This window comes from Eptesicus fuscus, chromosome 20, assembly GCF_027574615.1.
Source record: "Eptesicus fuscus isolate TK198812 chromosome 20, DD_ASM_mEF_20220401, whole genome shotgun sequence".
Lineage (NCBI taxonomy): Eukaryota > Metazoa > Chordata > Mammalia > Chiroptera > Vespertilionidae > Eptesicus > Eptesicus fuscus.
In genome coordinates this window covers 31,563,716-31,579,469 of record NC_072492.1, presented here as the reverse complement: position 1 = coordinate 31,579,469, position 15,754 = coordinate 31,563,716, and positions in this window count along the sequence as shown.

Below are 15,754 nucleotides of genomic sequence, written 5' to 3'. Positions count from 1 at the left end.
GGAGACACAAGATGCCTGAAAACTGGCCCTGACTCACCCAGCTGGCGTTGCTTGCTCAGTGGTTGAACTTTGACCTATGAACCAGGAGGTGACGGCTCAATTCCCAGTCAGGACACATGCCCTGGTTATAGGCTTGTTTCCTAGTGTATGGTGTGCAGGAGGCAGCTGGTCAGTGATTCCCTCTCATCATTGATGTTTCTATCTCTCCCTCTTGCTTTCTCTCTGAAATAAATAAAAATATATATTTTAAAAGATATATATTACTAGAGGCCCAGTGCATGAAAATTCATGCACTGGAGGGGGGTTACCTCAGCCCAGCCTGCCCCCTCTTACAGTCCCGGAGTCCTCAGGGGCGGGAGGCGACCCAGTGATCAGGGGAAGGTGACGCCCCATCACACCTCTGCTGCCGCCACTGCCGGCAGCGCAAGCCTTAGCCAGCCCTGGTTACCTGTGCCTCGGGCAGCCCTGGGCAGCTGGGCAGCTGCCATCTGAGGCTTGCCTGCATCTCGGGCCAGCCCTGAGCGGCTGGGGGGCTGAGGGAACTGGGGGACTCCGGAGGCAGGCGCAGGGAGTGGCCTTGCCTCACGCCTGCCACCCCAGTGGGGCTGAGGGGACTGGGAACCGCCATCTTGTGGCTGTGGGCACTGCCATCTTTGAGGGTGTGGCAGTCAATTAGCATATTCCCTCCTGTGGGTGCCACCATCTTTGAGTGTGGGGCAGTCAATTAGCATACTCCCTCCTTATTGGCTGTGGGTGCCACCATCTTTGAGAGCGAGGCAATCAATTAGCATACTCCCTTCTTATTGGCTGTGGGCACTGCCATCTTTACAACAGTGTGAGGGTCAATTAGCATATTATCTCCTTATTAGATAGTATTTTTTAAAAATATATTTTATTGATTTTTTACAGAGAGGAAGGGAGAGGGATAGAAAGCCAGAAACATCGATGAGAGAGAAACATCGACCAGCTGCCTCCTGCACACCCTCTACAGGGGATGTGCCCACAACCAAGGTACATGCCCTTGACCGGAATCGAACCTGGGACCTTTCAGTCTGAAGGCTGACACTCTATCCACTGAGCCAAACCGGTTTCGGCGATAGTATTTTTTTTTAAACTGGCCCTTTATAGCCCATGGACACAGACAATAGAGTGTAAAGTCCTGGGGGAGGAGGTTGAGATGGGCTGAAGGGAGCCAATGGGGAAAAAAGGGGACATATGTAATACTTTCAACAATAAAGAATTATTTTAAAAAAAAAAAAAAAACTGGCCCTGACTCAATTTTCTGCCCCATCTCCCACCCTAGCCCAAGAATATACCTTTCCTAAATATTCTCAAACATTCCCTGCCTTTCTATCTGACTAATTTAACTTCCTTTTTGCCACCTGGAAAATTCCACTAATCTTTCAAAACCTCTCACATGCCTTCTCTTTCATGTGATCTCTTCTGCTGTCTGCCCCTCCTCCAGCCCCACACTCTGTAGAGGTGCACACTACCTTCTCAGACCTCCCAAACCTTAGGATACACATAGTGGTGACACACAGCAGCAGCAGTGTCACTAGCAATTCGCAAGGGCACAGGGGAGGAGCCAGCCCACAAAGCATACCTGGGCTTCCTAACCTGGGCTTTATATACCTCCAGCTCCATGTACCTCCCCTCGCTGGAAGAGACCATCGGCCTGAAGCCATTTCAACAGCATTGTCATAGCCCCTGGAGCAAAATTCAAGTCACACAACCTGATTACATCTCTGCCTAAGTATTTACTTATTTGCTTATTACATATAATTTTTTTTTCTTTTCAGTCTACCAGGCACGTAGGTGTCTCTTCCACCTGGCTCTGCTGGCACCAGCCACTTGGGGTGGGCACTGGTCCAGCAAACATGCTCCCCAAGCCCCCAGCCTAGTCTAAGCCCCGGCGAAGACGTTAGCAAGTTTGTAGCTCTGTTCCCAACCTCAGTGACCATGCAAGCGAGTCCCTGCCAAATCCCCAGCCCAGGGAAGGAAAGGGGCTAGTCCATTTACCTATCCGTATGCATTTAGTATCATAATTGATGGTTGCATTTACATCTACCATCCATTATTTGTTACATCTTTTTGGTTTCGCTGTTACTCCTTTTCTGCCTTCTTCTGGGATAATTCTCTCTTTTTATGCTTTTACTGGCTTTTTAGCTATACCTCTGCTTTGTGGTGTGTGTGTGCCTCGGGATTACAATATGCACCATGAACTTAACATACATAGTCTACCTAGAATTAGTTTTACACCATCTCATGTAAAATGTAGGAACCTTATAAGAGTATAATCCCATTGACAAAACCCCATCCTCTGTACTATTAATGTCATATATCTTACTTCTATTTTTTTAAATATATTTTATTGATTTTTCACAGAGAGGAAGAGAGAGGGATAGAGAGTTAGAAACATCAATGAGAGAGAAACATCGATCAGCTGCCTCTTGCACACCCCCTACTGGGGATGTGCCCGCAACCAAGGTACATGCCCTTGACCGGAATCGAACCTGGGACCCTTGAGTCCGAAGGCCGATGCTCTATCCACTGAGCCAAACCGGTTTTGGCTTATATCTTACTTCTAAATACATAGTAACTCACAATATATTAGTTTTGCTTTAAAGAGTTGCCTCTTACATAAATTAAATAAGGGGACAAAAAATAACCTTTAAATTTACCCATATATTTATCATTTTTTGTGCTCTTCATTTCATCCTCTAGTTGTGGGTTTCCATCTATTATTTCCCTTCAATCTGAAGAAGTTACATTAGAAAATTTTGTAATGAAGATCCACTGTTCAACTTTCTTTGTTTCATCCTCATTTTTTAAATTAATTAGAATGACAATTAATTTTTAACTTACATTTATTGGGGTGCACAATTCTATGATAGATCATCTGTATATTGCATGATGTGCCCACCACCCAAAGCCAAATCCTTTTCCATCACCGTATATTTGACCTCCTTTACCCTTTTCTGCCCCCACCCCCTTTCCTCAGGTAACCACCACACTGTTGTCTGAGTCTGAGTTTTTGTTTGTTTTGTTTGTTTGTTTTTCTTGTTTGTTCATTGGTTGCTTTCAATTTTATAACCCACATATGAGTGAAATAATATGGTTCTTAACTTTTCCCATCTGACTTACTTTGCTTAGCATGATATCCCCAAGATCCTTCAATTCTATGCAAATATCTCGTTTCTCTTCATGCTGTCACCCACTAATTTTAGCATCCATCAATGGTTCTCGACTGCAATCAATTACTGGGGTGTTTGATTAATAGTGATTTTCTGTTTCCACTTTTCCTTCTACAGCTATTAATTGGCATTCCAAAATAAGGAAGAGCTGCCCCTTCTCTCTCGTTTTTAAAATTCAGCTACTTATTTATATCAGTATAAACACATGGATATTTACTTTATTCTCTGAGTTATAATCCATTACTATCATTATTTACTTTGTTACTCGAGTTGCCCCAGGTTTGTCTCTGCTTTTAAGTTTTCTCTTTATCTTTGGTTTCTCAGCAGCTTGCCTTGTACGGTGGATAGGTACTATTTTCTTTGTATTTATCCTGCTTGGAGTTGATGAGACTCTTGGATATATAAGTAGCTTATTTTTCAACAAATACAGGAACTTTTTTTGGTAATCTTCACCTGGGGATATTTTTTTCCATTGATTTTTAGAGAGAGTGGAAGGGAGGGGGTAGGGGGAGTGAGAGAACCTCATGCATCCTGACCAGGGTCGGGGGGTCGAATCTGCATCCCAGGTGCATGCCCTTGACCAGGAATCAAACCAGTGACCTTCCAGTGCAAGGGCCAATGCTCTAACCCAGGCGTCCTCAAACTACGGCCCGCGGGCCACATGCGGGTGTTTTTGCCGTTTTGTTTGTTTACTTCAAAATAAGATATGTGCAGTGTGCATAGGAATTTGTTCATAGTTTTTTTTTTAAACTATAGTCCGGCCCTCCAACGGTCTGAGGGACAGTGAAGTGGCCCCTGTTTAAAAAGTTTGAGGACCCCTGCTCTAACCACTTAGCACACCAACCAGGGTCAAATACAGGATCTTTTTAGCTATTACTTCTTCAAATATTTTTTCTTCCCATTAGCTTTCTCCTTACCCTCTGAAACTATAATTATACGCATTTTTAGATATCATCTAAATATCTAAGTGTATAATTATATAAATATTTATATATTATCACACAGGCCACTGAGGCTTAGTTATTTTTTAAAAAATCTTTTCTTGGTTTTGCATATTAAGTAGTCCATTAATCTCTCTCTATATTTCCCAGTCCTTTCTTTTGCAGTCTCTAATGTGCTGTTAAGTCTATCTGGAGAATATTTTGGACATTGTGCTTTTAAATTCTAGAATTTCCCTTCATTCTTTTTTATAGTTCCGGTTTCTCTGCTGAGATTCCTCATATCTTCAATCATGTTTACATTTTCCTTCAAGTCCTTAAACATGTTCACAGCAGCTATTATAAAATTCCAGTCTGCTCATTCTGACTCATCTCAGAGTCTGTTTCTCTCTTTTTAAATTATGGGCCCCTACTTCCTGCTTCTTCACATGCACAGTGATGTTAGATTGTATACCAAACATTGTGGATCATTCATTTTAGAATGTATGCTGTCTTCCCTTGAAGAGTATTTGAGTTCTGGTCTAGTCAGCCTCGGTTTTACTCTTTTCAGGACTGCCCTTTTTCTATTTTATCCGTAGTCTTAGGGTGTCATTTTTTATTGTAGAACATGGTCCTTACTCCTAAAATGTCAACTTTCTGTATCATCCAAGTACCCTGAGTTGGTCAGTGAGATCTCTTCACTCTGACTGGGCTGAAACGCCAATATCTGGAAGCCATGTGCAACCTCCAGTGTTCCAGTCTAGCTCCCTGCCAGCTCTCAGCAGCTCTCCGCTAAGCCTTACTGAGTCTCACCATGCACCTCTGCAGCCCATCCTCATCTAAAAACCACAGGGGACATCCATATGGACTTCTGGGGGCATCTCTCTGTTCAACCCCTTCCTCTCTAAGAGCTTTCCCCACCAATCACAGCTTCCTCAGTAGCCCTGAGCTCTAATCTATGGCCTTTAGCTCAGTGAGACCATCATGCACCTCTTTTTTTAAAAAAAAAATATTTGTATTGATTTCAGAGAGGAAGGGAGAGGGAGGGAGAGATAGAAACGTCAATGATGTGAGAGAATCATCGATCCCCTGCCTCCTGCACGCCCCACACTGGGGATGGAGCCCACAACCCGGGCATGTGCTTTGACCAGAAATCAAACTGTGACCTCCTGGTTGATAGGTTGATACTCAATTGTTGAGCCATGCCAGCCGGGCAATCATGCACTTCTTAGACCCCACCTTTTCTCCCTGTATTCCAGAAAGTCACCCTGGCAGAAAGCTGGGCAGGTGTAGGGCTCACCTCTTACGTTTCCCTTGCCTCAAGGATTATGCTTCTGCTTTACCTATGTTCAGGTCAAAAGCAGTTCCTCAAACATTTTGTCTACATTCACCTTTGTTAACTATGGGAGAGCAAGGTCCACACCAGTCACTTTGTCATAGTCAGAAGCGGAAGCTCTGTGATTATTTTATTTTATCTTCACCTCCTCCCCATTACTGGACAGTGAGGTCCTTGAGTGCATGGACTGCAGCTTATTACCTTTATAATCCCTGATAGGCCCTCTGTAAATAAAAGAATCATTTCCTATTTTTGACCTTCTTAGCAGCCTTTGATAGTTAATTTTAATAAAATGTTAATCGAGCAAAAATGTTGGGGGACCTGAGTGTCTATTCTGTTATTTGCCCAAGTGCCAAACTCCCCAGTGGATAGGACCATGGAGGGGTATCCAATGCATCCCAGGTAAAAAAAAAAAAAAAAAAAAAATTTCCCAAGGTCCATTTAAGGGGCAAAAGTCACATTATCTGGCTCCTTGTCCAATCTTGCCCAGACTGACACCAAAATAGGAATCCTTTCCCTGTACTCTCATTAACAGTCTGTCTCCTTGGGGAAGCCACTCCTACTCAGTTCCTCGTTGTCACCACTATAAGTTGGAGGAACCAGGTTAGTGGGCATTTCTTGGACCTCTTGCCTTCAAGGTCATGCTTCATTCCCCTTTGTACTAAGGGTCAGAAGGACTCAGGATTCAGGTCCTTGCCCCACCTCTTACTAGTTAGATGGCTTGGAAAAGTCTCCAAATCCTCTCTATGTTCATTTTCCTTATCTGTTAAAAATAATTATCTGTTCCCTACCCTTCTCCCCATCTGAGGCCCCACTCTATACCTTCCTAACACACTTGGTTATGAGGTTCTGTGAGACCGTGACTATGAAAGGTCTTTGGAATCTGAAAAGCACAGAGGGACATATTATTTTTGTTATTATTTATGGAGAGACTGTAGCCCTGTCAGCGCAAATCCACTCCACCAGTTAAGGAAACTAAGTATGGAGTAGCGTGTTGGCTCAGAATCTCCTCCTCCTACACATTTGGCAGACGCTCTTCTGTCCATTGAGAGAGGATGACCCAGCTGTTTCTTTGGCTTGGAAGGAAATGGGCTTTTCAGAGTTCACACTGACTAAAAGTGTCATAACTTGGAATTTCTGGGCTTTGGGGAGCTATCTTAGCAACTACTCCTAGATTTCTATCCAGGTAGTGGTGGAGGGATGAGCTCAGCATTGGCATTTAACATTCATTCACAAGCACGCAGTGGGCACCTCCTGTTTGCCGGGGGCTTCTCAGCATAGTGAGGAGGCAATTGTGAAGAACGCCAGACCCTGCCCTCCGAGAACCAGAGCCCAGAGGGGCCTGAGGCAATCCAGTTCTGTCTTGGATGCCTCCTCACGTGAGCCAGACCTTCCTCTGCTGAGAAGAAAACACGAGAGCCCAAGGGTCTTCCATCCCAGCTCAGCATACAGGGCCAGGCCTGGGTTCAAGCTCCGTGCCCACAGAGGATACCACATGACTGCTCTCACCCTGTCGGACCAAACCAGACCCTTTCCCCACCCAAACTCCATGCCAGGAAGATGCCTCATTCCGATACCAGAGCTGCTGCGTGGCTTCTGGCCCCGAATTCCTGTTGTTTCTAAATCCCCAGTGACCCTCCTTGGGGCCCTGCTCCCGTGGATCCAAATTTGCAGCAGGGCTCAGGCCCTCTTTACTCTCCTTCTGAAGAGACAGAGGGACGTAAGGGTTGTCTGCACAGTAGTTCGGTGGCCAGGATTTGAATCCTACCCCCACCATTTGCTACTTCCATGGTCCTGGGCAAGTTACTTAACTGCACTAAGCTTCATTTTCCCCATCTGTAAAATGGGGATTCGATGGAAAAAGTTAATGTACGTCATTTAGCACAGGGTCTAAGTATTCAATAAATGTGAGCTGTTTCTCCCCTTTAGGATCAACTCATCTATTCTGGATTTCAGTTAATACCCAAATTCTGCCTACAAGTTATAATTCCCACTGCTTCCCTATTGCTGCCTATCACTAGGCCCCCCCTGGGCAATGCTGGTCAAATTGAGGCAGAAAGATATTACAGGCCATGGGCAGGGTCCTGGCTAGTCAAACTGACCACCCTCTGACAGCCCCTGGGTCAGGTTCCCTGACCCTGCACCAACCCATGCTGATCCTTGGCATAATTAGTGCTGCTGGGACAAGTCTCGCCTTGTCCCAAGTTCATGGACTCCTTTTCTTGCCAAGACCTAAAAGCATCAGGTCCCTGATCCCTTCAGAACCCAAGGACAAGGCGCCTGGGGCCCCTTTTCTCGGGAAAAGCTCTCCCCCACCCTTTCACCCACAGGGCTGCTCTATTTTCAAGTCTTGACCACTTCCTGTCTTGGCTATGACAAGAAGTTACCAGCCATACCCAGCTGACTCCTGGGAAAAACCTGGGCATTAGACCAAGGTCTGGGCCAAACACAGGGCCCCTGGGGCTCGGCTTTTCCCTGAAAGAATGACAAAGAGTGGGATGACTGTGAACTGAGCACCTGATCAGCAGTATGCCTCACTTCCCCACGGCTCTGGATGTTTCCGACCCAGGAAGACCTGCAGTCCTTGACCCTGACCTGGAGGCCGTGAGGACCGAGCAGGGAAGAGTGGGAGACCCACACGTCCTTCACTCCTCCCAGGAACCCTGGCAGGAGAGCACCTCCACCTTGCTGGCCCTCCTCCTCCTTATCTCCTCTCCACCCTCTTGCTCCATTCTCCTTCCCTCGGGCCTCAGACACCTGTACCTACACCTGGGCAGTTACTCGCATCCGCCATTCATCTGCCTTCCTGATCCACTCTGTCTTTGGTTCTTCCCAAGGAGCCCTCACACCCATCCCCTTACATAGAGGATTTTGTATGTGGTAAAACCTTCAGACTGGGGTCATCCTAGTTCATGAATGCCCTATTTTTCTGGAGTTTCCCTTCGCCCTGGTCTCAAAATGAAGGTGTTTCCTACTGCTTCCGAATGTGACTGGGCCATCTACTGAGTAAGATTTCGTCTAAGTTGGCAAAGTGGTGACAACTTTGCAACTAGCATTTACTGAGGGCTTATTACGTGCCGGGCTCTGTGCTAAATGTTTCATACACGTTACCTTGTAGAACCTTCATGACTACCTTAAGATAGAAATTGTTTTTATCCTTGTTTTATAGGTGAGGACACTGAGGTCCACAGAGGGAGAGTCACTTGCCCAAGGTCACTGGTAAATTGTAGTCCTCAGTTTCAAACCCTGGCATTCTCCCTACCCAGGAGCCTTCAATGCCTACCCCCAAACAGGTGATTCATAGTGGGCACTTGGGACACTGTAGCAGGTGACCATGGATACCCTTTGAGGTAGGGGGACATAACTCTCAAAATCCCTTAAAAACGAATGGTAGCCCTAGCTGATTTTGCTCAGTGGATAGAGCCTCAGCCTGATTCTGATTAAGGGCACGTACCTCGTACCTCGGTTGCAGGCTCCATCCCTGGTCCTGGTCGGGGCACGTGCAGAAGGCAACCAATCAACGTGTCTCTCTCACATTGATGTTCCTCTCTGTGTGTCTCTCCTTTTCCCTTCCACTCTCTCTAAAAATCCATGGGGAAATATCCTCAGGTGAGGATTAACAACAACAACAAAAAGAAATAAATTTTTTTAAAAAACTAATTGTAGCATGTTAAAAGATGGGAGATATACATGATGGAATTGCTGAAAGTACATGGAATTAGCTACATAGGTATGACATAATCCCAGCCCTTTTTATCTGTGGTAATTTTTTAATTGTGTCTTTTATCAAGCTAGAAAACAAAGTAAAAAATATGGCAGTGATTATGTAGCAAGACCCAACAAATCCAAATGCTCAGAAAAAAAGCAATGTTGTAACATGTCCACCTAAGCTGCAAATCAGATCAAGCAAGTGACTCACTGCCTCCCCTCTCTACCCTCAAAAACTCTTCCTGCTCCATCTCTCCCCCCCGCCACCCCTCCCCCCCCCCCCCCCCCCCCCCCCCCCCCCCCCCCCCCCCCCCCCCGGCCCCAGCCCAGTGACCCACGAGATGCATCTCAACCAGTTGCCCCCGATGCCACAAAGAAGAAACCAGAGAGATGGGTCACCAGGGAGGCGGGCCCTCCTTCCACCTTCCCAGCTGGAGCCCAAAGCAGAATCCTCCCTTTCCTTCGCGGTGGATTTTTAAACTCCTGCTCCTGGGAAGGGTCTGACTCACATCCCACCGCTGGTTCCTTCTTTTCCAAATCACCTTGGCCGGTTTGATTTTCTTTTTAACCTGGCAGGTTTGTACCAAAGGAACCACAGCGCTTTGCCCTCTGCTTCCTGTGCACGCCTGTGATCAGGCTAGAGCCGTGGTCGGCAAACTGCGGCTCGCGAGCCACATGCGGCTCTTTGGCCCCTTGAGTGTGGCTCTTCCACAAAACACCACGGCCTGGGCGAGTCTATTTTGAAGAAGTGGCATTAGAAGTTTAAGTTTAAAAAATTTGGCTCTCAAAGGAAATTTCAATCGTTGCCTCTGTTGACTAATGAGTTTGCCGACCACTGGGCTAGAGGATACACAAGGGCTGAATAAAGACAAGGTTTGAGGAGAGGGAAGAAAAAGAAATCCGACTCCTTAGAGCTGGAAGGGACTTCCAGAGCATCCTTGACTCCTTTTACTTCACAAGGAAACGGAAGCCTGAAATGAGAAAGTGACTTGATGGGTGACAAACTGCACAGCATGGGGCTGAGGGGGCAGCCAAGGCAAGGGCTCTGTAGCTGGGGCTAAGAACACAGGCTTCGGCAGCGAGAGGACGTGGGAGGACTTGGGTCTGATTCCTGAAGCTTCCAACACACGCTCTGAGTGCCCCTGTGAGGGCTAGTTAGCCTTTATCAGCCTCCGTTTCCTAGTTTGCAGAATGCGGGTAATTGCACCTGCCCCGGGGGGAGTCCCCGGGAAGAGTATTGGGACAAAGCCCTGGAAGCACACGGGAGAGCGTTAGCACCGGGTAAGGATGCATAAAGGCAGTAAGGTCAACAATGATGAGCACTATTTCTCTCTCCATTTGTCCCCCAGGGATTTCTATTATTTGAGGGTTTCCCAAAAGAATGATAGTTGCTTCATTTTCCTCCTTCCCCTAGAGCTATTCCTCTGCCTAGAACACCCTTCTCCCCGCCAGAGCGAATACGTATTGAGTCCCTTAGCAATATGTTACAGACACTGTTTTAAGTGCTTTACAGGTATTAACTCATTTGTAATAACCCAATGGGGTCAGGACTAGTATTCTCCGGATGTTATAGATCAGGAAATTGAGGTTTGGTGAGGTTGAGAAACTTGCCCAAGGTTCACACAGCTCGTGTAGACCCATCCTGACCTGAGAAGACACTCTTAACTGCTGTCTACTGCCTCTGTGTGTCAAAATCACCCTCTACCCTTTCAGTGCCAGCTCCTCCTCCTCCAAAGAGCCTTCTCTCATCTCCCAACTGGAAATAATCTTGCTTCTCCCTTTAAAATCCCCCCACTTCTTTGTTAGTATCTGAGAGCCTTTGCCTTGTACTTGATATTTTTGTATTTGTGCACAGTACATGGCTTAGCTTACCTGCCAGTCTTGATATTCCTTTTGGGCAAGGACCAGGTCCTGTTTGATTTTATAAACGCCAAAGGCCTGGCAAAATGCCAGCTGCCATTATAAGAAATTAGACCCTGACCAAATATCACAAAGACTCAATTCTGAATCAAACCCAAATCTCTCAGAGCCAGCAATAAAATGCAGTAAGGAAACGATTGTGAAACTGACTGCCATACCCAAGAGCTCTCTCCACATTCTCACTGGTGACCAAGCTTTTGAGTGCTTGATCTTTGACCTCTGGCTTCTCCTTAACATGCAGAGCACAGGGGGGTGAGCTGAGAGCTGAAGTGTGGGTGGAAATGGAATGGGAGCAAGGGTAGGGCCAAGGTAACCTTCCTATGGACTCTGCTTTGAAGCCCGGGAGATGGAAGTGGAGGGAGCCCTGAGACCAGCACGGCGAGATGGGCTGTTTCAAGTCCTCAGAAGCCGAGACCAAAGTTCACACGCCACAGAGAGCACCGAGGCAAGGACATCACCAGCTCTCTGTTCCTACACTGACCATGGCCCTGGGTTACAAAATGACATGTCTGTCCCTAGTAACACCATAAAAGAGTTATGTAAATGCAAAACGACCAACAGTTTGTGAGATGGGAAGCATCTCCATTTGACCTTGGGCTCTGTTACAAGAAAAATTAAACTGGTGGGACAGTGGGCATGTGCGTGCTGACCTTCAAGAAGATTTACATCCACAAGGAGCCCACATGTCTGAGGGAGGAAGCCCAGTGGAGGCCATCGAAACCTGATAAAGGAACAGAGGAGCAGAAGTGACCACAGGGATGCGGTTGAGCCTGTGGGCCCTGGGCTCCCGCTGGGGGGAGGGGCGGAGGAATGCCCCAGGCAGATCCAACAGAGTCTGAGGCAAGATCCAGAGGAACTTTGTAGGAATCCTCATTCAGCTAAGAGCAGGCCTCGAGGCCTCGAAAAAAGTAAAAGGTGGAACTTCCTCTCTAAACCTAAGTGTGGCCCAAGGAATGGCTGGGGAAGAGGTGGAAGTGATGAGAGTGCTGGGAGAAGAAGGCGAACTATCTTAGAGCACACGGCTGCCCGGAAGGAAGGCTGGCCACAGCAGATGCAATGTCAAAACACTCAGGGGAATGATAAACAGGATCCCACAAAGGCTCTGAAACAGCGGTTCTTACCCTTTGTGGACTCTCTGACCCCTTTGAAAATAATATGAAAATCCTCTCCTTGGAAAAAGAGCATCAATGTTCCCACAAGGGTCTTCAGGGTAAAGAATCTCTGGTCCTATCACCAGAGGAACGGCTGGTGCTCACAGCAGAACTGCAAACAACTAAAAAAGGAAACAGGTGGGGAAGGGGCTAAACAATGGAGCTGAGGAAAGACAGTTCTGCAGGGATCTTATCCATCACGGATGGAAGGAGGGGTAGCCAACAGCAAATTATTAGTAAAAGCTTCGTCACGGGACTGTGAGAGTAGGCCAAGAAGGCATAAGTCCAAACGAGGTGGGATTTTTTGCTTCATGTTAAAATGAACAAAAACAGGCTGTACTTGTGTTCATAGCACCAAGAACAGGGAGGGCTGGCAGTGTGACATCAGCAGCACATTCCAACCTCTATTTTGACCTCCGTTCTGTCTTTTCTGTCAAGAAGATTAATTCCCAAACTGTAACTTGTGACACTACGTTGCTAAGAAGAAACTGAGCTCAAGTAATCACACACCTGGGCGTCTTATTGAAAGCATGCTGCTGCAATTGTGCCATCTAGTGGTATGTGGCAGATATTGCATCATTAGCCATCTTCACAAACACACATTCTACCTTAAAAGCCCTCGTAACCAAAAAGCTTTTAACCTAGAGGAGGTCAAACACAGGATGGCACTATGCTAGATGCTGCTCTGCTCTCAGGTGATTACACTTTACTAGAAGTCTCCAGGGTCTCCTCTAGCTCTGATATCTTCAAATTTGGTGATTGCATTAAGGAGACTAAATTATGGCCATTGCTAATTACCAGAGGCCTCTGGCAGTGGGAAAATTCCAAAGGGTAGGAATGCTTTGGGCAGAAAGAGGAGTGCACATCAGGAGGTAGGAATAACATGGATCAAGCAAGAAGGGAGGAGGAAGAGGAGGAAAGGGTGAAGAAAGAGGAGGAAAAGGAAGAGAGGGGGCAGAGCAGGGAGCTAACGGAGGGGAAAGAGGTCAGCTGGCTGCTGCAAGTGGTTCCTAGGAGCCTGAGGCAAATAAAGGAAGGCCTTAGACACTGACAGGAAGGTTTGAGAATGACCAGTAGGCCTTAGGGAGGTTTTGTAAATCCTAATTAGGGAAGATATTTTATGAAACTGGCGTTTTCTGAATATTAATATTATGCTGTTGGTTTGCAAAGTGAACTCTGTACACGGAGGGCAAGGAGAAAGAGGCAGACCCTCCAGATTGGTAAGCAGCAGGCTTAAGAAGAAAGGGAACGTATGTATGAGGCTTGTTTGGGGGCAGCAGAAAGATAAGTGGGTCTCTGCACCTGCCCACCAGAATCTTCCAAGTTTATGTAGAGACTTTAATGTGGCTCAGTCACATACACAGTCCAGATGGTCTCAACAACACATTGCTCTTTCAAGGCTGTGTCCTTGAAACAGCTCCTAGTGTTGGAACAGTGGGCACAGTGTACATGCCACGGACAAGGGAGGGGGTGAGGAGCCTCCATGCCCTGGTCCACCTCTAGGGTCAGCTGGCACTCACACTCTCTTGATGACCTCCTCCAACTTGTGTCATGCTATAGCCTTCAACTGGGGGGGAGGGGGACTAAAAGAATTAACAGTTGAGTTTGTTGTTGTTATTCTTTCTATGTGACATTTTTTAGTTCTTAAATGGTACTAGTAACTCCTACCTCCTAAGTGGCTTTGAGAGACTGAGATGTGAGGTGCCTAGCATAATGCCCGGCAGTAAAAGTGGTGACGGAGCTGGAGCAGCCATCCTAGACCAGTGGTCGGCAAACCGCGGCTCGCGAGCCACATGCGGCTCTTTGGACCCTTGAGTGTGGCTCTTCCACAAAATACCACGTGCGGGCGTGCACGTACAGTGCAATTGAAACTTCGTGGCCCATGCGCAGAAGTCGGTTTTCGGCCCGGGCGAGTCTATTTTGAAGAAGTGGCGTTAGACCACTCAAGGGGCCTAGACCATGAACAGAGGGCACGCCCACTGCAATGCCACAAGATAAAAAGGGTCTGGGTCTTGAGGAGTTAGTGGAGAACGGCTGCCATGTCAGCTCTGGACTGCCAACCTTGGGATTTCAACGGGAGGGGAAAATGCACTTTTGTTTCTTTTAAGCCTCTGTCTTTTGGTCTCCATAACTCATAGCCAAATGTAATTGTAACTTATCGATCAATCATTCAATAAATGTTGCATGTTCTCATGCACATGATTATGGCTATTTCATGTCCATCTTCCCACGAGATTACAAGCTCCGTAAGGGCAGGGACCACATCTGTCTGGTTCAGTATATCCCCAAGGCCCAAGCCGGTGCTGACCACACAGCAGACAGTGAATAAGTATCTGTTGACTAAGTCTGTGACCCCTTCTTCTCCCTGGGCCTGAGCACCAACCTTGGGGCATCTTTTCCTTTAAGGTCTCACATGAAATCCTTCTCCAAGGAAAATCTTCCCCGTCACACCTCACTTCCTCTGGTTCCTCTTCATGCAGGTCCCTTGGAACTTACACTGTACGCTACACAGATGACATTGTCCTGCCATTGTTCTGCTACTCGGGGATCATTCTCTAGTTCAGTGGTCGGCAAACTGCGGCTCGCGAGCCACGTGCGGCTCTTTGGCCCCTTGAGTGTGGCTCTTGCACAAAATACCACGTGCGGGCATGCACGTACGGTGCGATTGAAACTTCGTGGCCCATGCGCAGAAGTCGGTTTTCCGCTCTCAAAAGAAATTTCAGTCGTTGTACTGTTGATACTTGGCTCTGTTGGCTAATGAGTTTGCCGACCACTGCTCTAGTTTATCCCCGGATGCTTATGTCCTTGCTTAACTGGGCTGTAAGCTACTTTGGCTGGGAAAACACTTTCAGTTTTTAATCCCAATGCATCATACAGGCATACAGTGGACAATAAATATTTTGAGCGGGGCGGCGGGGGTGCGGGGGTAGGAGGGGGAAACAGATGGAAGAAGGAAAACCTGACATGACTCCACCATGGGAAGGAATGTTGGTATTTCAAGTTGGGGGGTGGGGCGGTGGTTAGTAAAAAGGAGAAATAAGGAAGGTTAAAAAAGAGCAGAGAGAATGGTTGGGAACAAACAAGAGAGAAAAGTCCCGATAGCCTAACTTGGAAAACATTTCAAAGGCAGTTGAACCAAGTCATTATGATTCAACCAATTCATTCCAAAAGCTGAATCCCCTCCCCAAAGAAGAAAGGATACACATGGACCTTGGTCTCATCTTCCCAGCCAGACTTTAAACTCTAAGAAAGCTGCATTTGGGCTTATAGTTCTCAGCTTCCCGAGACAAGCTTTCCATTGGGGCTTCTGGAATCTCAGCCTTGGCTGGATTCATGGCTATTCCACAAAGTTCTGGGGCTGATACCTTGACAGTCAGGGTACCAGAAAGGCCATGAGGAGGATCTAATCCACCTTGGGGAGTTCTCAGGGGACGGGGGCCCCCATACAGGGGCAACTGGGCCCCTGAGCTCCAACACAAGTGTTGCTGCTCATGATGTGTGACTTTAACTTCATTACATCATCTTTCT